Below are 25333 nucleotides of genomic sequence, written 5' to 3' on the forward strand. Positions count from 1 at the left end.
TTGTATTAACTTGACAAAGGTTATATGCTTGAACTATGGTATAGTTTAATTGCTATAGCTCTGCATGATTATAGTTCTTATTCTCAACTCTTCCCCCAAGATGGGCAATATATATCCACAAAGCCCACCTTCTCACATAACCTAGACAAATCTAATGAACTAAGTCCTTTAGTGAGACAAAATGCCACTTGCTCTCTAGAGGCTACAAGACTTAGCTCTAGTAGCCCGTAATTCAGCTTTTTCTTGATGAAGAAACAATCAATTTCCACATGTTTGGTTCTATCGTGTTACATCTTGGCAACTCCTAAGGCCATTGCTCCATATTCTCTTCGCTACTAACCTCGCTACTACAAACTATTTCTTGCTCTTCAAAGAGACCAAGTTTTCCCCTACTAATATGCAAATCCTGAGGTGGATCTTCTGTCATCTACACAACTCATCTAGTTGGTGTGACAAAAGCCATCAATGTCTACATGCCCATTCTTCATGAAGATAAACCCTTTTCTAGTGCACTCTTCAAATACTTAAGAAACTGTTGCACTGCATCCATATGACCCTTGGATTATACATGTAGCGGCTCACCACGCTCACTGCAAAAGAGATGTCATGTCGAGTGTGAAACAGATAAATCAGATGACTCACCAATTTCTAATACCTCTCACGATCAACCGGTTCTCCTGTCTCTACACTCAGATTAACCTTCCAGTCAATTGGAGAGACTACATGTTTGCACCCTAACATGTTTGTTTCCGCGAGGTCTAGTACATACTTTCTCTGGGACAATACCACCCCCTTAGGTCCACAGGTCACTTCAATCTCAAAAAAATATCTGAGCTAGCCAAGATCTATCACCTCAAATTTCTTATCCAAAATTATCTTTAGTTTGGCAATCTCTACAACATCATCACTGGCGACAATGTTGTCATTAAAATATACACAAGTATACTTCATGTTGTCGAAAGAATATCATATGGCTTGCATTAATTTGCTGATATAATATACCCACTATAACATTTTTAAAGTTGTCAAACTAGGTTCGAGAAGACTGTTTCAAGTCATGCAGTGACTTCCTAAGCCTACACACCTTGCCCACCATCTAGACTGTACTGAATCTTGGCGGTATCTCCATATATACCTCCTCGAATAACTCACCATGAAGAAATGCATTCTTCACATCCAAGTTAGTGTAACTTTCACCGATCATTCACTGTCAGAGAAACCGATGTTTTTACTATGCTTATCTTTGCTATTGGTGAACATATTTCATCATAGTCAATATAATATGTATGACTCTACCCGTTTGCCACCAGTCGTACTTTGTATCACTTCACATTCCCTTCTAGAGTTTACTTTACTTGAAGATCCACTTGCACGCAACTTCCTTTTGCCCTGTTAGTAGTGACACTATCTCCAATGTTTATTTTTTACCGAGAACTCTAAGCTCATAGCCACTTTCCACTTAGGATCCACTTTAGAACTTGCCAACACTTGTGTATAGAGACAGTTTCAAAAGATGCAATGAATGCTCCATATAAATATGATATGTTAGAATTGAAATAAAGTCAACAATATCATATTCCCACCCAAAATGATCGGGAGGATCTTTTACGTTGTTACATGAGGTTCTTCGTTAATTTGGGGGTTAGGAGAAGAATGAAGATGAATTGTATCACCTGACACCTGGAGTTCTGAGTCGGAGGTGGATGGTGTTGGTTTCTCAAGAGTCGGGGAAGACTAGGACAAGGGACTAGCTAACACAAGTGGCATTGCAGCCACTGTTCTCTCAATTTGCTTCCTTCGCTGTATATACACCCTTACCTCACCTTTAGCCTAAATCCCACTACCTCTGGGTTCACTCTTCTCATTTTTTGGTTCCTTAACTGATTCATCCTACATCACAGAACAATGAAATTTTCCCACATGTACCATTCACTCACTATCCTTGCTCACTCCCTTTACCTCATTTCTTCAGTACCTGGCGAATCATCGAAGGGTGAGGTCACCTCCTGATCCCGAGAAAATATAGTTGTGTAAAATTTATAAAGTTGACTCCGCTTTGCAACGACGTCAAAAACTTGATATGATATTTTATGAATACTAACGTTAGACACTTAAAGTTAGGATTCTACGTAAGTATACGTATCGTTATCAAGTAATATAAGACTTTCTATTTAAGTCCCAAATATCGATTCTACGAGGAAAGTTTAAATTTGAAATGATAAATTAACTAGAAAATTTACAGAAATCAAACAAAATTACTGTCATAAAATTTGAAAGTTTAACATATTATCAAAGCTAAATTATTTACTATTAGCAGTATTTAAAATCATAACACTGCCGTTGCCGGTCCCAAGCCCGGATGAGAAAAGTGGAGGGTTGCGTTAGGTAGTCGACAACCAGCGTAAAACTTGTCTAAAAAAATCATGACATGAATCCTTTTGATCATTTTGTAAGTGGTAGGGTGTCCCCTGGAAGTGACGCGCTGTATAGCCTGAATACAGTGAAAAGTGTGCAAGGACCGCTACACTGGCGCCCGGGTGTAGTGTTAAATAAGCAAGGGTTCCCACATTACGGGCGAATGCTGGTAAAGAAGTTAGTCCATGAAACTAATGAAACTAATGTTAGGATAGGATCTTGGAATATAGACACTCTCAATGGTAAATTAATGGAATTAGTTGATATTATGATTAATAGGAAAATTAATATCTTATGTATTCAAGAAACTAAGTGGGTTGGAGAAAAGGCTAAGGAGATTGATAATTTAGGTTTTAAACTTCGGTATTCTGGTAAGAGTCGCACTAGAAATGGTGTGGATGTAATTATAAATAAGAGTTTGAAAGATAATGTTGTAAAAATTAATAGAGTTGGTGATAGAATTATAGCCCTTAAGATTATCATTGATACTAAGATTTTTAATATTATAAGTGTTTATGCTCCTCAAGTAGGTTTAGATACAGAGTCTAAAGATAAATTTTGGAATGACTTAGAAGACTTAATACAAATGATACCTCTTGAAGAAAGAATTTTTATTGGAGGAGATTTAAATGGACATGTCGGTAGAGTGGTAGAAGATTTCAGAAATATTCATGGTGGCTACGGTTTTGGAGTAACTAATGAAGAAGGTAAAGTTATTTTAGATTTTGCTTTAGCGTTTGATTTTGTTATTACTAATACTTTATTCAAGAAAAGGGATGAACATCTTATTACTTATAAGAGTGGATCTAATAAAACACAAATTGATTATTTTCTTATGAGAAGAAGAGATCGTCGTGATTGTAATGATTGTAAAGTCATTCCAAGTGAAAATTTAAATACCCAACATCGTTTATTAGTTTTAGATTTTAAGATTAAGAGTTGTAAAATAAAAAATACTAGGACTCATCATTGCAGAATTAGATGGAGAAACTTAAAAGATACAAATAAAATTAATTTTATGAGTAAAATTCAAGATTTCAAAATTTGGGATATTCATGAAAAAACAAATGTGATGTGGGATAAAATAACAAACTCTATTAAACATGTAACAAAAGATGTTCTTGGAGAATCAAAGGGAAAAATATTTACAAATAAAAATAGTTGGTGGTGGAATAATAATGTGCAAGAAAAGATAAAATATAAGAAGTTATGTTATAAAAATTGGTTAAAATGTAAAAAATTTTTTGTATATGAGAAAATTATTAGAGGTTTCCTTGAGTTAGACTAATACCAAAGCAAAATTTCATGATTTTTTGAATTAAATTATTATTATTATTATCAAATTTTGTATTTTTATGTTTTTTAATTTATTTATTATAATTATTTAATGAGAAAATAAGGAAAATTCACTTTTAAGCTTTTAAATTTTATTTTTAACTTAGAAAAATTAGGAAAAATATCATAATGAATTCTAAGTGATCAGGGAAAGCTTGTACACATTTTGAACCATTTTTTGTAGTTTTAAAAATTTTGATTATTTTAATTATTTTAATTCAAAATACACTTTGAAAATGAAATTTTTTCAAAAAAATAGATTATAAAACTATTTTTCATGATTTTTCTAAGCTTATTTAATTTATGATAATTATTTTTGTACAAAAATACAAAGTTACTTTAAAAGTTAATTTTAGTGCTTAAATTAAGCTAAATAATTTTTAACTTTTACAGTAAGTAAATATGATTTTTATGCACAATGTGGAACTGATTTTGTCAAATTTCAATAAGTGTATAATTTACATAAATTATCACAAGGTTTATATATTTGATTAAATATAGAAATGTACAAAACAATTCGAAAGATCATAATATTTTTCATAGACTTGTCTGGCCAAAGGAAACCTACTAAGATTATCCTCATAATTTTCCAAATTATATTTTGATTTTTATTGATTTAGAAAAAGCTTACGATAAGGTTCCAAGAGATATCCTTTGGAGAGTTCTCGAGAAGAAATGTGTTGATATGACTTATATTCAAGTCATTAAAGATATGTATACTAGAGCTGTTACTTGTGTTCAAACTGAAGGAGGATTGACAAAATATTTTCCTATTTCTGTTGGTTTACATCAGGGATCGACTTTAAGCCCATATCTTTTTGCTTTAGTTATGGATGGTCTTACTGGACATCTACAAGCGGATGTACCTTGGTGTATGCTTTTTGCTGATGATATTCTTCTAGTGGATAAAACGAGAGAAAAAGCCTAGGAAAAACTTGAATTATGGAGGTCTACATTGGAGTCTAAAGGCTTTCGTTTAAGTAGAACTAAAACTGAATACATGGAATGTAATTTTAGTAGTACTCGCTCTAGTGACAGCAGTGTGACTTTGGGTGATCAAATTATTAAAAGGTGTGATCGATTTAGATATCTTGGGTCCGTTGTCCAAAGCAATGGTGAGATGGGGATGTTAATAGTAGAATTCAAGTTGGTTGGTTGAAGTGGAGGAATGCTTCGGGCCTTTTGTGTGATAGAAAAGTACGGCTAAGACTGAAAGGAAAATTTTATAAAACGGTGGTGAGGCCTGCAATGCTCTATGGCGCTGAATGTTGGCCTTTAAAAGAGAAGCATAATAATAAGTTAAGTGTTGCCGAGATGAGAATGATTAGGTGGATGAGTGGCTTTACACTTAGAGACAAAATGCGGAATGAATATATTCGTGATAGGGTTGGTGTAGCTCCTGTGACAGACAAAATTAGAGAATGTCGTCTTAGATGGTTTGGTCATATTAAATGTCGACCATTAGATGATCCGATTAGGAGAGTAGATGTTTTAAATTCGACTTGTGTTAAGAAAGGCAGAGGTAGACCTAGGAAGACTTGGGCTTATTGTATTAAAAATGATCTTAATTTACTAGAACTAAATGAAAATATGACACTAAATAGGACGCAATGGAGAAAAATGATTCATGTAGCCGACCCTACATAGTGGGATTAAGGCTTTGTTGTTGTTGTTGCTGTTGTTGTTGTAGCAGTATTTAAAAGCAAGTTTTAAAATTAATAACTATTAAACTATATTTATGTGATGAAATTTTCTAATAGGAAAAAACATCTTTCCCACTACAATGAGTTTTTGGTAAAATGAGATGAGATAAAAGGTTTAAATATGTATTGTGTCAAATAGGAACAATTTTAATTTTCTACCCTGATTCAATGTTATAGATAATCAATGGCTAATCTTAGGTTTAGTCCCTAAATCCGTAGCTAGGCTAGGAGGATACTGACTCCCATTCCAGAGCTCCCACTTCCCTTCCCCTGAAGGCTAACTCGCTTTAGTTTTTAAACACTAAGATTGAATTGATGATTTTTAGTCTGTCATCCTGGAAATCTCTAATTCTACACCCAACAAAGTATATTTCCTTATTTATTTGCACTTAATTCCATGAACGAAATACTTCTTCATGGACTTAAATGTGATTCTCACTCTATTGTAGAACTCATACTCCATTTCTCGGATCATATGTTTCACAACATATTTTAACAATTCAATTGGCAGATCGAAAAGTAAATTAAGAGCGGAGTTGATAAAACATCACAAATTATTTTAAATTTTAACATTGACACATCCACATTATCTCTTCATTTCACCATATCTCAGAGTAGGAAGAAAGATAAAGGAATCTACCCCTACTTCACGAGAAAGATATAACAAAATACAAATTTCATATATAAAAGAGATTTCATACAACAATAATAAACAAATAACACTTATCTGAAACTCTTTCTTAAAACAAATCCTTTGTAGCCACTCTTAGGAAATGTAGGAAGAAATCTCTCACTTCTCTTCCTCTCCAACATTTCTTAGAAAAAAATTAACTTAAACTCACCATAAAAACTCAAAACTTTCAATAACTCACTAATGGTGTGAAATGGCATGGAATGTGAGTGTGTGAAGAGGAAAATTGAAATGAGTGGAAGAAGTCGAAATGGTGCGAAGGGGGGGTTTCTGATCAAATTTCGACACTAAATAGAGCCTAGATTGGTTCTCCAATAGGTGCATCCAAAAATTCTTCAAAAATCGTCCAAATTCGTCGAATCTTCTAGAAAGAGGCTCTGCACCGACACTAACGCCGTCAGCGCCATAGGCTATCTATTTAATTTCTTCGTCTCTGTTAAATAGCGCCGTCGATGCTGAACAAATTCTTTTCTTCATTTTTGTTTCAAATTCAATCCTTTTTGCTTACTTTTTGCTCCAAGTCCTCAAAATCAACAACCTGCAATAAAACATAGAATATACCTTCCATTAAAGTGCAATATCACCAAAAATAAAAAAAAAATATGAGTCTAAAAATGCATATATTTTTTGTGTATCAAAATCCCCCAAATTTAAATGTTATTTGTCCTTAAGTAACTCTTTTACTATATACCTTAAGTAACTCTTTTACTAGTAACTCTTTTACTATATAAAAATATGACTTATGGTAAAGATTTTAACTTATAGATTTTAATATCTTAGTTCATTAAGAAAAATTTTAAATAACTTAATACTAAAGGTATAAGAATATTTAACAGTCAAGTCTAAGATTTTTTATTCCCTTCTTTTCAAGGAAACTTGCAAATTATTCATATTAAAACCACTTAGAATATCCATATGACATAGAACTTCATGAAACTTTACTAGTAAATATGCTAATACTGAAATATACGTTTAGAAAATGTAGTCAAGTCTTCCTCTTTAAGTTTATTCAAGTGAAGTCAATTTTTAATTAGACATTTTCTCAAGCTTTTCCTAACATCTTTTTTTTCGTTTTTAGGATCATTTTCAATCATTTTTCTTTTCTTTTCTTTTATTTTTTTTTCGTGTGAGGATTACTATATCTGTATAGCCTTTAAAGATTTTAAACTTTACTATCCCCTTCTTAAAGTTAAAAACTTTTCATATTTCTTCACTTTATAAATTTATATTATCTTTAAAGATTTTTCATAAAGTTTTAATCTTTTCTTCTTACATGAATCTCTAAGATTTTTAATACTTCAAAATACAAGTTTCTTTACTAAAAATAGGAAAACATAATATTATTCTATCATACCAAATAATCTTAATTTCTAAACTTAACCTTTATTATTTAATAATTTTACTTAAGTTTACTATATATTTAGAAACATAGATATAGTTATCTAAAGTTACCCTCTAATACAAAAGGTCATGTTAAAAATTTCTGAAATATTTTGAAAATATAACTAATTGAGGACAAATAAAATTAAGTTTCTTTTCTTAAAAAAAATTTTTTTCTTCCCCCAAACTTTAATTATTAAAAGATTTTAAATGAAGAACTGAAAAATTAAGGGTTAAAGAAAACATTTAATACATAAAGAAAAGACATACCTGTTGAAGGTTCTGATTTGAAACTTAACTCTGAAATATTGCAGGTGCTAATATGAAAAGCTACAAGACTTAAAACATTAAATATAATATAATACATATAAAAAATTTTCTGAGAAAGAGTTAACTACAAATATATCCAACAAAGTACTAAAAACTAATAACAGTATTAAAAACAGTTTCACAAATCCAAAGTTCACAACACAGCATACAACAAAATAAAGTACATGCAACTTAAATTTTTGAATAGTCTACAACCAAATAGTCTAAAAAATAAAGTGCAATTAAACGTAAACTAAACAAAAATCTAACTAAAGCATCACCAATCATCGCCTTCTTCTTCTTCTTCCACATCCAAATTGTGCTGCTGATTGGAGTAAAAACAGGGTGAGTAGGAAATTGAATTGAGTGATCACCCTTCATGAATTTGACCATTGCATCATCATAAGCAGCATCGTATTCAAACTTCTGTCTTATCAAATCGTCAAAGTGAGCATTTCTGCCCTCTATATTTTCCATTCTATGATTCATTCTCAAAGTATCTCTCTATTGGATCATCATCTGCTCCATAAGTTCTTGGATAGTATGGGTACTAGAAGTACCTGAAATAAAAGGAATATCTCTGATCCTACCTCCAAATCTCCATCCAACATGAGATTCATAAGTCCTTATATTGGCAGACCTAATAGGTTTTAGAGGTTCAATCCTCTCCTCCTCTGGTCTATAATCAATTCCTGCCTGTTCACATAGTGTGAAGATCAGGGCAGGGTGTGCTAAACCTCTAACAGTCTCTCCAAAAGCAATAGACCGAGTATTCCTATAAATAATAGAGCCCACATCTATTCTTTTCATCTGTTGGATACAAAAGTTCAAGATGACTCTATCCCCTCTATCCCTTGTATGATGATTTGTTGGTATTATTCTTCCAGAAATAAAATAGTGTCAGGCCTTAGATACTACATTTATCATAAATAGTGTCAGAAAATAGTGTCAGGCCTTAGATACTGCATTTAACATAGAGAAAGGAAATTTTATCTTAACAAAATTCTTCACCTTCCAGGTTCCTCTTCCATCAATAAAAAAAGAAATAACCTCATCTAAGGTCTCATTCGTAGTAGAAAATGATTTGTACTGGCAACTATACACATCTTTCAACTGATAAAATTCATTAATCTTCCTTGGAGTAAACTCCATTTTCCCATGAACAAACATAAAGTCTTCAGAAGTCTCCTTGAAATTGGCGTAGAACTCCATCACTAAACCAATAATCGCTTCTGCAGTAAAGTAGCAGAAATTCTCCCACTGTCGAGCATTGATTAATCTCTCGACCTCTCCTCCCGGAATTTTAAATTCTCGATCCGCAATCAGTTTTTTAGTTGTACGTAGACTATTGAAGTAAATGTTCACCTTGTAATTGACAAAATTTTGATCGTCAAAATCTACTTTTCTCTTTCCTTTGCTCATTCTAGGTGTCATTGTAAATCTATAAAAATTTGATTAAATCCAAATAAATTCCCGAAAATTCCAAAAATCACAATGTGAAAAGTTTTAAACTTAAATCTACTAAGTAAGAGTTCTTCACCAAAGTATTTTCTCAAAATCTTTCAAAAAAAATCTCAAAATTTCGGATCTTGTCAATGGAAGATAAATCCTTGGTGAAAGTAAAAAATTTTGAGTTCAAAGTGTAGCTCTTACCTAGAGAAGATGAAATTCAAATTTTGTTTGTCTTAAAAATTGCCTCAAATTCGATCAATAACAAACCCTAGGTGCAAAAATCGGAGGTTGAATGTGACTCAAGGGGTAAAAATGACGTTTCACTGTGCAAATCGCGAATTTTAAAGGTGTTAGGGTCGGTTCAGGTCGAGGGCGTGGTCAACGCCCATTCGGCGCCGTTAGCGTCAGTCGCCAAAAATTTGCTTATTTGATTATTTCAATCTTCATTTTTTTCTAGATTTAATCCAAAGTTTATTTAGTCTTTTTAAACACATTTTTATTTAAAAATAATTCACAAACAAACATTTTCACAAACAACACAAAACTAACTTTTATATATGAAAATATACTTTTTATAAATACATTTTTCTAATCACATTTCCACATCTTCAAAGCACACTAAATTATAATTTAGCGTCGAAATCAAGCCACAACACTAGAACGCTGATACAAAACTATACACATAATCAAAGTTCTAAAACAAAGTAAAGTAAATCAAATCCACACAATTACATTAAAACATAAGTATTTTAAAATAGTAGAGAGTCGAACCGCTTCAATTAATCCGTCTCTTTTTCAGTACTTTCTCCTTCTCTAATATCTCCCATAGACTGATAATGGACATATAAATTGTAGAAGGGTCGGTACGAGAATTGATCAGTCGAATTTTCATCGATCCATTCATTTTCTTGAACATCTGTACCAATCCTGCTTCAACTGTTTCTGTATGATCAAAGTTCTCATTCATTCTCCAATCTAGGTGATAAAAAAGGTTGTTAAGATTTCCTATTGCATTCGTAATACTCTGAAGTTCTCTTTTTATTTTCTTCATTCTCCTCTCCAAAGATATTGAACTTCCAACTACTGGTGGCATCAATGGTGTTGAAGCATGTGATCAATGATCCAAAATACAATCTAGTGCTTCACTTCCATTTCCTATGTAATTTTCATCAATAGGAATCATGGGCTCTCAAGGTAGTAAAACTTTTTCCCAACTTTCATATGGAACTTGAGATTGACTGCAAACTAGGAAAATCTAGGAAAATTGTAGAATTGTAGAAGGATGCCCAAGTCCATATATTGACCCATTCATGATAATAGTCATAACATATTTGAAAATAATCGATCCCACATCAATCAGTTCTTCCATTTGAATGCAATGGTTTAGAATGACATTTTTTTTTGTAACTCTATTAATTTTCATGGTAAGTAGTAGTTTTGCAGATATGAAGAAATGCCATTATTTTGAAATTGGGTTAAGCAGTGAAGTAGAGAAACTAATATATCCCTCATCTCTGATTTCTCAATTATCATGTTCATCCGCAGAAAACTATATACTTCTTGCATCATATCTTTCGTCGGGATAAAATTTGTATAAGACAGATTGGAACATTTTCTATCAAATCATTAATCCGAGTTGGAGTAAATGATACAGCCATACCTCAAACGAAAACAACTCCTTGGGTAATTCCATGTAAGTTAGCATAAAACTCTTTTACTACGGGTACTACAACTGCAGCGGTACTGTAGCAAAGAACTTCTCAACGCTTCTGTACAATGATTTTCTCGATCTGTGAACTTGGAGTACTAACTCCATGATTGACAAAGCCTCTCTCCTTGATAAGTCTCTTCTTTGTGATGACTTTATTGTATAATCTCTGTGTGTCAAAACTGATAAACTTTATTCTATTGAAAACTCCATACCTTAAAGTATTTTTGGAATTGAAAACCATGAAATTCAAAATTAGGAAATTTTTGGACGTCCAAGTCAGTTTTTAGGACTTTAAAAATACCTCTCAGCGGTTATTGTGGAGCGAAATCAAAGTCTACCAAAATCGTCCAGCATGTGGAAAATGCTCGAGACGCCGTTGGTGCTACGATGGCACAGTCAGTGCCATGGCCCTTTAGTCGGGCGTCGTCGACGCTAGAGGCCAAATTTGCGTCTGAAATTTTTTTGTTCAATTTGATTCTAAAATTTCCTCCAATACCAATATTTGTCTTAATTTATGATATATAAAATTATATAGGACTTAAAAATATTGTTATTTCCTAATACATAAACACATTTATTAACAAAATAGTAATATATAGATATATAGATTCATATATAGGTTGCCTCCCGCAAAGCGTTTGCTTTAACGTCGTCAGCTCGACATACCATTGGTTTAGTTGGGTTGACTTAACATTAAAACTTCTATAAATTAGGTATGTGTCCTTTATAATAATGTTTCAATTGATGCCCATTAACTTTAAATATCTTTCCAGTTTTAGGATCTTTAATAACAACATTTCCATAATGATAGACTTTAATCACTTTAAATGGTCCGAACCATCTGGATTTCAGCTTTCCTGAAAATAATCTCAATATTGTATTATATAATATAACTTCTTGTCCAGGTTCAATTTTTTTATTAATAATCTTCCGATTATTCCATATTTTTCATTTTCTCCTTATAGATTTTTACATTATCATATGCATCATTTCTGATCTCCTCAAATTCATTGAGTTGCAATAATCTTTTATCACCAACATCTTTTAAATTAAAATTAAATTCTTTAATAGCTCAATATGCTTTATGCTCCAATTCTACTGATAAGTGGCATGTTTTTCTAAAAATAAGTCTGTACGGAGACATTCCTATAGGAGTCTTATAAGCAGTTTTGTATGCTCATAATGTAGTATCTAATCTAGCAGACCAATCTAATTTATAAGGATTTACATTTTTTTTTCTTAAATTTGATATTTCTGCTAGACTGCTAGTTTGAGGATGATAAACAGTAGAGAATCTATGCATAATATCATATTTTATTATTAATTTCTCGATTCTTTTATTTCTAAAATGAGATTCTTCATCTATAATAATTACTTTCGGCATTTCATATCTTGTATAAATGTTTTTATTTAAAAATTTAGAAACACTCTGAGCATCACATTTAGGTACAACAACAGCTTCTATCCATTTGAATATATAATCAACAACAAGTAATATATATAAGTTTACAAATGAAGGCATAAATGGTCCCATAAAATCTAATCCTCACACATCAAAAATTTCAACTTCCAATGTGTAATTTAGAGGCATTTTGTTTTTTTCTAGAAATATTTTCTACTCACTCACATCAATCGCATGTTTTAATATATTCATTAGCATCTCTAAAAAAAGTAGACCAATAAAATCCTGCTTGTAAAATTTTATAAGCACTTCTATTTGTTCCAAAATGTCCTTCAATTCAGAATCATGACATCTTTCAATTATTTGTTGAGTTTCTTCATAAGACACACATTCTAATAATTAGATATTTACATTGTTTATGTAAAAATAGGTCATCCCAAAAATAGAATTTTGAATCATATATAAATTTTCTTAATTGTTGATTCTTAATATATGGTGGTAGAATATCACTTACAATATAATTTACTATATCGGCATACCATGGTATATCTATTTCATCAATATTATATAATTGTTTATCAGGAAAATTTTCTAAAATTTCATTTGCAAAATTAGTTAATATTTCTTTTTCTAGTCTAGACAAATGATCAGCTATTTGATTGTCATTTTCCTTTCTATCAACTATAGAAAAATTAAACTCTTGCAATAGAAGTATCCATCTATTTAACCTTGGTTTAACATCCTTCTTTTGCATTAAGTATTTAATAGCAGAATGATTTGTATGCGTTATACATTTAGCTCCAATTAAGTAAGGTCTAAATTTATCAAAGACATAGATAATAACTAATAACTCTCTTTCAGTAATAGTGTAGTTAAATTGTGGTATGTGTCCATAATAATATTTCAATCGATGCCCATTAATTTTAAATATCTTTTCATTTTTATGATCTTTAATAACAACAGTGCCATAATGATAGACTTTAATTAATTTAAATGGTCATAACCATCTGGATTTTAGTTTTACTGGAAATAATCTTAATCTTGTATTATATAATAGAACTTCTTGTCCAAGTTCAAACTTCTTGTTTTTAATCTTCCCGATCATGTCATATTTTTATTTTCTATTTATAGATTTTTGCATTATCCTATGCTTTACTTCTAATTTTCTCAAGTTTATTGAGTTGCAATAATCTTTTCTCACCAGCATCTTTTGAATTGAAATTAAATTCCTTAATAGCTCAAAATGTTTTATGCTCCAATTCTACTGGTAACAATTTTTTATGCTCCAATTCTACTGGTAAGTGACATGTTTTTTAAAAAATAAGTCTGTATAGAGACATTCCTATAGGAGTCTTATAAGCAGTTATGTATGCCCATAATGCAGTATTCAATTTAGCAGACCAATCCAACTTATAGAGATTTACAGCTTTTTCTAAAATTCGTTTTATTTTACGATTCGATATTTTTGTTAGACAGCTAGTTTGAGGATGATAAACCGTAGATAATCTTAAGTAGTAGAAAATCTATGCATAATATCATATTTTCTTATCAATTTCTCGATTCTCTTATTTCTAAAATAAGATACTCTATTAGTAATAATTACTCTGGGCATTACATACCTTGTTAAAATATTTTTATTTAAAAATTTAAAAACACTCCGAGCATCACATTTAGGTACAACAATAACTTCAATCCATTTGGACATATAATCAACATCAAGTAATTATATATAAGTTTCTAAATGAAGGCATAAATGGTTCCATAAAATCTAATCGTCACACATAAAAAATTTCAACTTCCAATGTGTAATTTAGAGACATTTCATTTCTTCTAGAAATATTTCCTACTTTTCTTATAGAAATATTTTCTACTTGCCGACATTGATCGTATGTTTTCATATACTCATTAACATCTCTAAAAAGAGTAGACCAATAAAATACAGTTTGCAAAATTTTATAAGCTGTTCTATTTGTTCAAAGATGCCCTCCGAATTCAGAATCATGACATCTTTCAATTATTTGTTGAGTTTCTTCATAAGGTACAAACCTTCTAATATTTAGATCTTTACATTGTTTATATAAATATAGGTCATCCCAAAAATAGAATTTTGAATCATATATAAATTTTTTTTAATTGTTGATGCTTAATATGCTTAATATCTGGTGGTAGAATATGTGGTAGAATATTACTTACAATATAATTTAATATATCGGCATACCACGGTGTATCTAGTTTATCAATACTATATAATTCTTCTTCAGAGAAAATTTCTACAATTTTATTTGTAAAATTAGTTAGTATTTCTTTTTCTAATTTAGATAAATGATCAGCTATTTGATTATCATTTCCCTTTCTATCAATTACAGAAAAATCGAACTCTTGCAATAGAAGTATCCATCTAATTAACCTTAATTTAGCATCATTCTTTTGCATTAAATTTTTAATAGCAGGATGATCTGTATGCACTATAGATTTAGTTTTAATTAAGGTCTAAATTTATCAAAGACATAGACAATAGCTAATAACTCTCTTTCAGTAGTAGTGTAGTTAATAAGCATCATTCAGAGTTTTACTAGCATATTATATTACTTTAAAAACCTTGTTGTGCCTTTGTCCTAATACAGCTTCAGTAACATAATCACTAGCATCGCACATTATTTTGAATGATTTTTCTCAATCAGGTGATACTATTATAGGTGCAGTGATTAATTTTTCTTTTAATAATTTAAATGCTTTTATGCATTACTCATTAGAAATAAATTTAATACTTTTTTCTAAAAGTTAACATAATGACTTAGTTATTTTTGAAAAATTATTTATATAACGCATGTAGAAACCAGCATGTCTCAGAAATCTTCTTACCTCTTTGACCGTAGTCGGTGGTGGTAATTTTTCAATAACTTGAATTTTTGCAGTATTTACTTTCATGTCATTTTCAGAAATTTTATGCCTAAGTACAATTTTTCCTGCAATCATAAATTGCCATTTTTCTCAATTTAGTACTAGGTTGAACTTTTCACGTAATTTTAGAACTTTTTTTAAATTATTTAAGCATAATTCAAATGAAGCCCCGAGCACAGAGAAATTATCCATAAATACTTCCATTCCATGCTCAATCAAATTACTAAATATTGAATTGACATCATGCATCTTTGAAATGTCGTAGGTGCATTTCATAATCCAAAAGACATTCTACGAAAAACAAATGTTCCATAAGGGCTTGTAAATGTTGTCTTGTTTTAATCCTCAAGCGCAATTGAAATTTGATGATAACCGGTATATCCATCTAAAAAATAATAATATTTATTTCTAGTAAATCTATCCAACATTTGATCTAGAAAGGGTAAAGGAAATTGATCTTTCCTGGTGGCCAAGTTTAATGTTCTATAATCTATACAAATTCGCCAACCAGTAACTTGTCTTATTGGAATTAATTCATTTTTCTCATTTACTTCAACCGCCACTCCTCCTTTCTTTGGATAATAGTGAATTGGGCTTACCCAAACACTGTCTGACATATGATATATAATTCCAACATCTAACTATTTTAAAATTTCTCTTTTAACAACTTCTTTCATTATGAGGATTAATCTCCTCTAAGGATCAACTTTAGGTTCGTATTGTTCATCTAATAAAATTTTGTGCATATAAATTGAAGGACTAATTTCATTAATATCTGCTGAAGTCAATCCAAAAGTCTTTATATTTTTAAAAAATTTTTATTAATTTTTGTTATTGAATTTCAGTTAACTCAGAAGATACAATAACAGACAATGTAGATGAATCTCCTAAAAATACATATTTTAAATGAGCAAGTAATACTTTCAGTTCAAGTTTGGGTGGTTTAATACTTGAAGACATAAGATTTTTATTATCATTTTCCAACAAATTTAAAGTTTCAAATTTGTCATGAATATAATCTAAATTTTCTTCTTTTATTTCATCCTCATTTCACTAAATTCTTCTTGCTCTAATTTCTCTTTAAACTCTTTCTTAAATTGCTCATTACTTAGATAATCTTTAACTTCCATCCTAAAATATTCATCGTCTTTTTCTATTGCAGGATATTTCATAGCTTTTGCAATATTAAATTTTACTCATTGATCTTTAACTCTCATTATTAATTCTCTTTTTTGCACATCTATCACAGCTCTCCTTGTTGCAAGAAGTGGTCTCCCCAAAATAGTAGGAATTTTTTTATCTTCCTTCATATCTAATACTATAAAGTCTACAGGAAAAATAAATTTATCCACTTTTACTAATACATCTTCTATAACTCCTTTAGGATAAGTTATTGATCGACCAGCTAACTGAAGAGTTACAGTAGTAGGGGAAATCTCTCCTAAATCTAAACGTTTAAAATTTGATAGATGCATAAGATTGATAGTTGCTCCTAAATCACATAAGGCTTTTTCATAAAACTTTTCACCAATTGCACAAGATATAATAAAAATACTAGGATCTTTTAACTTTTCAGGAAGCTTTTTCTGGATAATAGCGCTACACTCTTCACTAAGTGCAACAGTCTCATGATCTGCAAACTCATTTTTCTTGTTTAGTATATCTTTCATAAATTCACATAACTTGACATTTGTTCTAAAGTCTCAATAAAAGGAATGTTTATCGTTAACTTTTTAAATATTTCCAAAAAATTTATAAATTGTTTTTCTTTATTCTTCTGTTTTAGTCTTTGAGAAAACGGAAGTATTGGTTTTTCCAAGGAACTTGTGTTTATTCATCTTCATTATGGTTACTTTCCATCTCTTTCTTCTCCTTATCAACTTCTGTTTCTCTTTGAATTCTTGTTTCAACTTCTTTTCCACTTCGTAATTGAATTGCTTTAATTTGTTCTTTATTTTGATCTTTGAGATTAACTTCTACGGTACTCGGAAGATTTCTTGAAGGTCTGTTATTAAGTATAGTAGCAATATGTCCTAATTAATTTTTAATATTTCTAATAGCAGCCACTTAATTTTGTATTTGATTTCCCATATTCAACATTACCTCTTCCATCATTAACTTCTTTTCCTTAACCTGTGGGTTAGGGTTAGAGTTAAATTCAGGAGAATAATAAGGTTTATAATTAGGATTTTCTTGATTATTTAAATTTTCTGAGGGGTTCATTAAATTGTTATAATTATTCCAACTAAAATTAGGGTGATTTTTCCATCCAAAAATGTAATAGTTAGAATAAGAATTGTTATTTCGATTATTAATAGCATTCAAATTTTCATAAGATGATTGAGTATCAATTATCTTTCCTAATGAGTTTTCCTCTAATACTGGTGGTATTTGAGAATAGTTCACTCCAATTTGATCAATCTTTTTCGGTATAACAGCAATTTGAGATGCTAAAATAGACACTGCATCAGATTCATGAATACTAGTTACTCTCTTAGGATTTACCAGTTCAGAGGGCCATTGAAAATTATTAGTAGTCATTTCTTCTAGTAAAGAGTATGCTTCATCAAAAGTTTTTGACATTAAAGATCCACCTGCAGCATCTGCAACAGCATATATAATAGATCTAAGTGATCCTACTATTCCATTGTAGAAAGTTTGAATTATTAACCAATCTGGTAAAGCATGGTGTTGACATTTTCTAGGGAGATTATTAAATCTTTCCCATCATTCATATATCGATTCCTTTTCAAACTGACAAAAAGATTATAATTAGGATTTTCTTGATTATTTAAATTTTCTGAGGGGTTCATTAAATTGTTATAATTATTCCAACTAAAATTAGGGTGATTTTTCCATCCAAAAATGTAATAGTTAGAATAAGAATTGTTATTTCGATTATTAATAGCATTCAAATTTTCATAAGATGATTGAGTATCAATTATCTTTCCTAATGAGTTTTCCTCTAATACTGGTGGTATTTGAGAATAGTTCACTCCAATTTGATCAATCTTTTTCGGTATAACAGCAATTTGAGATGCTAAAATAGACACTGCATCAGATTCATGAATACTAGTTACTCTCTTAGGATTTACCAGTTCAGAGGGCCATTGAAAATTATTAGTAGTCATTTCTTCTAGTAAAGAGTATGCTTCATCAAAAGTTTTTGACATTAAAGATCCGTCTGCAACAGCATATATAATAGATCTAAGTGATCCTACTATTCCATTGTAGAAAGTTTGAATTATTAACCAATCTGGTAAAGCATGGTGTTGACATTTTCTAGGGAGATTATTAAATCTTTCCCATCATTCATATATCGATTCCTTTTCAAACTGACAAAAAGATATAATATCGTTTCTAAGCTTAGCGGTTTTCGAGGGTGAAAATATTTAGCCAAGAATTTTTGTAATAGTTCTCTCCAGGTTCTGATAGATCTAGGTGTTAATGAGTTTAACCAAGTTTTGGCTTTATCCCTTAATGAAAAAAGGAAAAAGTTTAAGCCTAACAACATCATTAGACACTCCGTCATATTTAAAAGTAGCACAAATCTCAAGAAAACTAACAAGATGTAAGTTAGGATCTTCAATAGGTGTTTCTCTAAACTGATTATTTTTTATCATTTGGATAATAGTAGGTTTAAGCTCAAATGAATTAGCAACAACATCAGAATTTTGAATAGTTAAGTGAAGTTCATCTGTTGTTGGATTAGCATAATCTTTTAAAGGTATTTGTCGATTTTCATTTATTGATTATCTAAGTTATTCGTCATTTTGTTCAAAATTTTAATTTTCTTTTGTTGTTTTTGAATTTTTCTAATAGTACGTTCTAATTCTAAATCATGAGGAACTAAACCTTCAGATCCAATATTTCACATAAACAAATATAATAAGCAAAGAAATTTTTCTTCAAAAATACTCTTAAATATATAGTTATATATTTTTGGATTTTTTTGATTTTATAATGTTTGATTTTATAATTTGATTTTATAATGTTTTTGATATTTTGTATTTTGTATATTTTTATCTCTAAATTTTCTATTTACCAAATCTATTTAATTTACCGTTACCTTCTCCGGCAACGGCGCGAAAAACTTGATCCCGTAAAATATAGCTGTGTAAAATTTATAAAATTGACTCCGCTTTGCAACGACGTAAAAAACTTGATATGGTATTTTATGAATAATAAAGTTAAGCATTTAAAGTTGAGATTCTACGCAAGTATACGAATCGTTATCAAGTAATATAAGACTTTCTGTTTAAGTCCCAAATATCAATCTCACGAGGAAGGTTTAAATTTGAAATGATAAATTAACTAGAAAATTTACAGAAATCAAACGAAATTACTGTCACAAATTTTGAAAGTTTAAGATATTATCAAAGCTAAATTATTTACTACTAATAGAATTTAAAAGCAGGTTTTAAAATTAATAGCTACTAAATTATGTTTATGTGATGAAGTTTTCTAATATGAAAAAGTATTTTTCCTACTACAATTAGTTTTTGGTGAAATGAGATGAGATAAAATGTTTAAATATATATTGTGTCAAATAGGAGCAATTTTAATTCTTTACCCTGATTCAGTGTTATAGAAAATCATTGGCTAATCTTAGGTTTAGTCTCTAAATCCGTGGCTAGGCTAGGAGGATACTGGATCCCACTTTTTTTCCCTTGTAGGCTAACTCTCGCTTTAGTTTTTAAACACTAAGATCGAATTGGGAATTTTTAGTATGTCACCCTAGAAATCTCTAATTCTACACTCAACAAAGTATATTTCTCAATTTATTTGCACTTAATTCCATGAAGGAAATACTCCTTCATGGACTTAAATGTGATTCTCACTCTGTTGTAGAACTCATACTCCATTTCCCAGATCATATATTCCATTTCCCGGATCATATGTTTCACAACATATTTTAACAATTCAATTGGCCAGATCGAAAAGTAAATTAAGAGCGGAGTTGAAAAAACCATCTCAACTTTAAATTTTAAAATTGACACATCCATATTATCTCTTCATTTTACCATATCTCAGAGTAGGGAGAAATATAAAGGAATCTACTCAGATTTCATGAGAAAGATATAATAAAACACAAATTTCATATATAAGAGAGAGTTCATACAACAATAATAAACAAATAACACTTTTCTGAAACTTTTTCTCAAAGCAAATTTTTTGTAGCCTCTCTCAAGAAATGTAGGAAGAAGAAATTTCTCACTTCTCTTCCTCTCCAACACTTCTTAGAGAAGAATTCACACTTAAACTCACTATAAAAGCTTAAAACTATAAAAACATTAACTCACTAACGGTGTGAAATTGCATGAAATATAGATGTGTGAAGTGGAAAATTGAAATGAGTGGAAGAAGTTGAAATTGTGCGAGGGGGGGTTCTGATCAAATTTTGGCCCTAAATAGAGCCTAGGTCAGTTCTTCAATAGGTGCATCCAAAAACTCTTCAAAAAGCGTCTAAATTCATCGAATCTTCTAGAAATAGGCTCTGCATCGACACTATCGTTGTCGGCGCCATAGGCCATCTATTTAATTCCTTCGTCTCTGTCAAACGGCGCTGTTGGGCTAAACAAATTCTTAACTTCTCCATTTTTGCTCCAAATTCAATCATTTTTGCTCCAAGTCCTCAAAATCAACAACCTGCAAGAAAACATATAAAATATCTTCCATTAAAGTGTAATATCACAAAAATGAGTATTAAATATGAGTCTAAAAATACATATATTTTTGGTGTATCACCTCTTGGGTACAGTTTCATTCAAATTTTTTAAATGACATCTACATGCTCACAAACACTCTTCTCAATTGGGTTCCAATAGACATATCTATTCTGGGTAACAGAATAACTTATAAACGCACATTTCATCTCTAGGATTCAGATTCCCTAATGATGCTTCGGCCAGTGTTTTAAAATGGTTTGAGGAACACAACTCTGTCCTAGCTAGGCTATTGCTTGAACAATATCTTTCTTGAAATATGATAGATGAAATATTGAAGAAAGAATATTGGAGTGGCATAGCTAATCCTATGAATTGATGTCTTGGAACAAATTAGAAGCAATGGTGATAACACGTTTTAAGAACATGAAGGCCAAATTGTGAGTGTATTATTAACTATTAAGTCGTAGTTGTTGGGGTTAAGATTTTGAGTTGCATGACGCAATCACGACTGATGAAATATGAGATGAGATTATTTTGGTGCGTATTTTTGCGCCAAATATTTTCTTAAAAAATTATTTAAAGTTCGATAAATTTAATTATAACTTTCATTGTAGGAAAATCTCAAAATGGCTAAATTTTGTCGCTACCCTTTCCCTCAGTACGACATATTTGAAAAGATATGTGCAGAAAACATTGTAGTTGGCACTGTCGCTCGAGGTCCATGTAAGCCCACTGCTAAACATTTTGTGGTTCAGGAGGAAACTGCAGAGGAAGTTGTAATTGAATTATTATCCACGCTAGTCAAACTTTTATGACTGATGTAGGAGCAAATGAGACACTTTCAGTTATGGAAATTAGTGTTGAACTTGAAATGGAACAAACATTGCCACGAAAGAGCAGAGAAAAATGTTCTGGAGCGAATGTGGAGATCATGTCACGAAAAAGTTTAAAACGCATTAACAAGTCAATGATGAAAAAGTTTACTAGAGAAGCGATGTGCAAATGTTTCAAAAGGGAAGGAGGCATTAGATCATCATTGCCCATACACGATGTATGAATGCTTGGCAAGCTTGGAAGTTTTGAGAATATATCAATGGAGGCTATTATTGCTATGCAAGAGGCACTGATGGAAAAATTGGGAAGTAAAGTAATATTAATGACTTGAGATGGAGCCTTTTTACGCTCGTGGATCGAGTATGTGCTCAGTTGCCACTAACGTTTATGCATATCAAACTTGATTGTAGTATAAATTAATTTCTTACAATGTAATTTGAATTATTATTTTTTATTTCTTATGTTATTTATTTAGTTTGGAGTTATGTTATAGTTGTTTTTTCTGCTTCATAGAGTTCTTTCATGTCTGGTATTTTCCATTTTTTCTTCATGTATTTTATTTTCTCTAATAAACTTTCATTAGCAGCTGGATTAACTATGTCACAAAGATGCAATACTTCATTTTTCAATTCATTATTTATAATTGTCTTACATCTGTCTAACTTATTTATATTACACTTTGTTTTTAAAAATATACTAATGGCTAATCATTTAAGAAGAATTATTCCTGATGCAATATGCAACATGGTTGAGGAGCACGTGGAAATTTATGCTGCGATAAATGAGTTGATACCATCATAAGATGGGAGGAAACAACTCATCACATGAGAACAATTACGTTCGTCGTCCAATATTTGACAGATCGTATACGAGCCGTCAGTATGTCGCAGATGTTCTCGCGAGACATCCTGTGAGATCTTATAATTGTTTTCAACTTTCTTCGGAAGCGTTTATGCAGCTCAGAGACTTACTGGTTAGTTGAAGACTATTAAGTGACACAAAAAATATGCTTGCAGCTGAACAACTTAGGATCTTTCTAAGGAGATTTGTGCATGCGCATATTTATAGACAACAATGTGAATTATTTGAGCACTCCCTAGAGACAGTTAACAGAAATTTAATAATTTATTAAATGCAATAACATCATTAGTAGAAGAGTTTATTAGGTTTGCACTTGTCGAGGTAGAATGTTATCCTTTTATATGGAATAACACATAATATTATCTGTTTCTTAAAAATGCCATAAGTGTTATAGATGACACATATATTCCGACAGTTGTTAACAAAGCTTTACATAATAAGTATTGAAATAAGAAAAGTTTCACTTCTCAAAACGTGATGGATGTCGTCTCCTTTGATCAACAATTTTTGTTTGTAGGTTCTGGTTGGGAGGGCTCCGCAGTAGATATGATGGGGTTTTGTTGGGCAGTGGAGGAGGGAGACTTTAGATTACAACAAGATAAATTTTATTTGATAATTTCTGGATATGTAAATACAGATAAACTCTTGGTGCCCTTTAGTGGATACTGATATCACTTGAGTGAATAACGTCGTAGTGCCTCCAGAAGATATTTAGTCTAACAAGAGTTGGATAATCATTGACATGCTCAATTACAAAATGCTGTTGAGAGAACTTTTGGGATTTAGAAAGAAAGGTTTTCAAGTGTTAACACATATGCAGCAGTTTCCTGTACCAATTCAGACTGATATTGTGATTGCATGTGTAGAATTGCACAATTTTATTGTTCGTCACCATGGACATGATTTGTATTTTAATATGTCACAAACTAAGATGAAACATGATCATCAATACAATGAGGTGGAAAGCAATGATGAAAATCCTGATTTTCATGCAACAGATGGTGAAAAACTTCAATGGGAAGCTGTAAGACATGCAGTTGCTAGCAACATTTGCGAAGCACATGTAAGACTCAATAATAAGTAAAATATATTTATTTCTCCTATAACTAAAATATTTACACATTCTCAATTTCATTTTTTATTCTTTACAGGTAATGGGACGATGACATTGATCTGCTCTATAAGGATGATCGTATCCTATATTGTGTGGAGTTGAAGTAGTCTACAATTTTGTTTCATTGAAGACTAATATCGTGGCTATCTTCATTGTTGCGGATTTGCTACATTTTAATAATTCGTTTTGTATCGCTCTTTATGCAATTAAGATACTATAATTTTTTTTTATCTCATCATACAATTATGTTATCCAAGATTGTGGAGAGTTTATTGTTTGTCGACAATTTCTAAGTTTGTTTAAAATGGTGATCTACGTACAAATCCAAGAATGTCTATTCGTTTGTAAGCACCGATCTCTTGAAATTGGCTTTGTTGAAGTTTTGATGGCACTTTAGTTTTTTTCCTTTATTTGGGAAGAATGTTGTTGGATCTTATATATAAAATCCCTGTTGGATATTTTTTTGCTTATATTTTCTAGAGAGAGATGATTCTCACTTAAGTGACTTTGCAACATGGCATTACTCAATATTTCTCAAGAACTATTGATTAGGTGCATGGATCATTGGACTTTTGAGTTCATGAGTTGATGAGCTTCATCTTTGTATGCATTTTGGTCGACGAAGTGGCACTCCCGCATTCTTCATGTTACTCCAATTTAGATGCATGTCTACATGTTTGCAAGTTTATTAGAGTTATTCAATGAATCAATCACGAATCCTATAACTGTGGCACTCATGCTTCCTTCCTTGGGGCTTCACGTAGATCCTACAAGTGTAATTTAGCTAATAGTACATTTTTTCCTCATGTTTTGTTTCCGGTTGAAGTAGTAAAAATTTTTTTTAAGAGGACGGGTCGATCACATCCAAGCTGTGCTTTACATGCCAATTTTTCTCTTTAGAGAGATGGAGTTTGAGTTTAAATGCCATTGTCTCGTCAACATTCAAATTTTACTAGGGATTTGTAAATAAAGAGATCTTTTTATGTATTTTGAAAAATCTCGGTATTTATGGACATAATCAATGTTTTAAAGATTTATCCTTTATGCCAACGTGACTGTTTGGTAGTCCCATTTTAATATTCCTTGTACTACTAGTGAATTTTGCTGTGCAATTGCATGTGATCTATCTTCTAATAAGAAAGTTCTATTCTTGAATCATCTTTTACATTTTAAGTACCGAACATGAATTTAATAGCTGCTAATTCTTTGAAGGGGCAATTACATACATAGCCAAATTTTTTTTTTTTTTTGTATGTCTCATGATTGCTAAACCATGGATTTTATTTAAATTATATTCTTACGCTAAATCCTGCTAAATCCTATTAAAGCCGTCAAACAGTTTCTCAAGATTTATCAGGAATTACCTGCTAACATACCAAACAGGTTTCAGGATTTAGCCACCTCAAAATCTAATAAAATCCCGATTTCCAAGATTTATTAAATCCTACTTGCAGCCAAACAGCCCCTATGTGTGGCTTATTTTCCTATTTGTAGACAGAGGTTAGATTGTTTACATGAAATATTATATTTAAGTTGTAAAAATAAAATTACATAAA

The 25333-nt window shown here is 30.9% G+C and overlaps 1 long non-coding RNA gene across 3 annotated transcripts in view; it reads left to right on the forward strand.

The window, feature by feature from the left end:
• Positions 1-24163, forward strand: part of LOC110029115 — a 47718-nt gene extending 23555 nt beyond the window's left edge. For all 3 annotated transcript variants that reach the window (XR_002294488.1, XR_002294487.1, XR_002294486.1), the window contains 2 exons: positions 23662-23726; positions 23815-24163. This is a non-coding gene — a long non-coding RNA (uncharacterized LOC110029115). The remainder of the gene's footprint in view (positions 1-23661; positions 23727-23814) is intronic.
• Positions 24164-25333: the final 1170 nt, after the last annotated feature.

Source organism: Phalaenopsis equestris, unplaced genomic scaffold (genome assembly GCF_001263595.1).
Source record: "Phalaenopsis equestris unplaced genomic scaffold, ASM126359v1 Scaffold000551, whole genome shotgun sequence".
Lineage (NCBI taxonomy): Eukaryota > Viridiplantae > Streptophyta > Magnoliopsida > Asparagales > Orchidaceae > Phalaenopsis > Phalaenopsis equestris.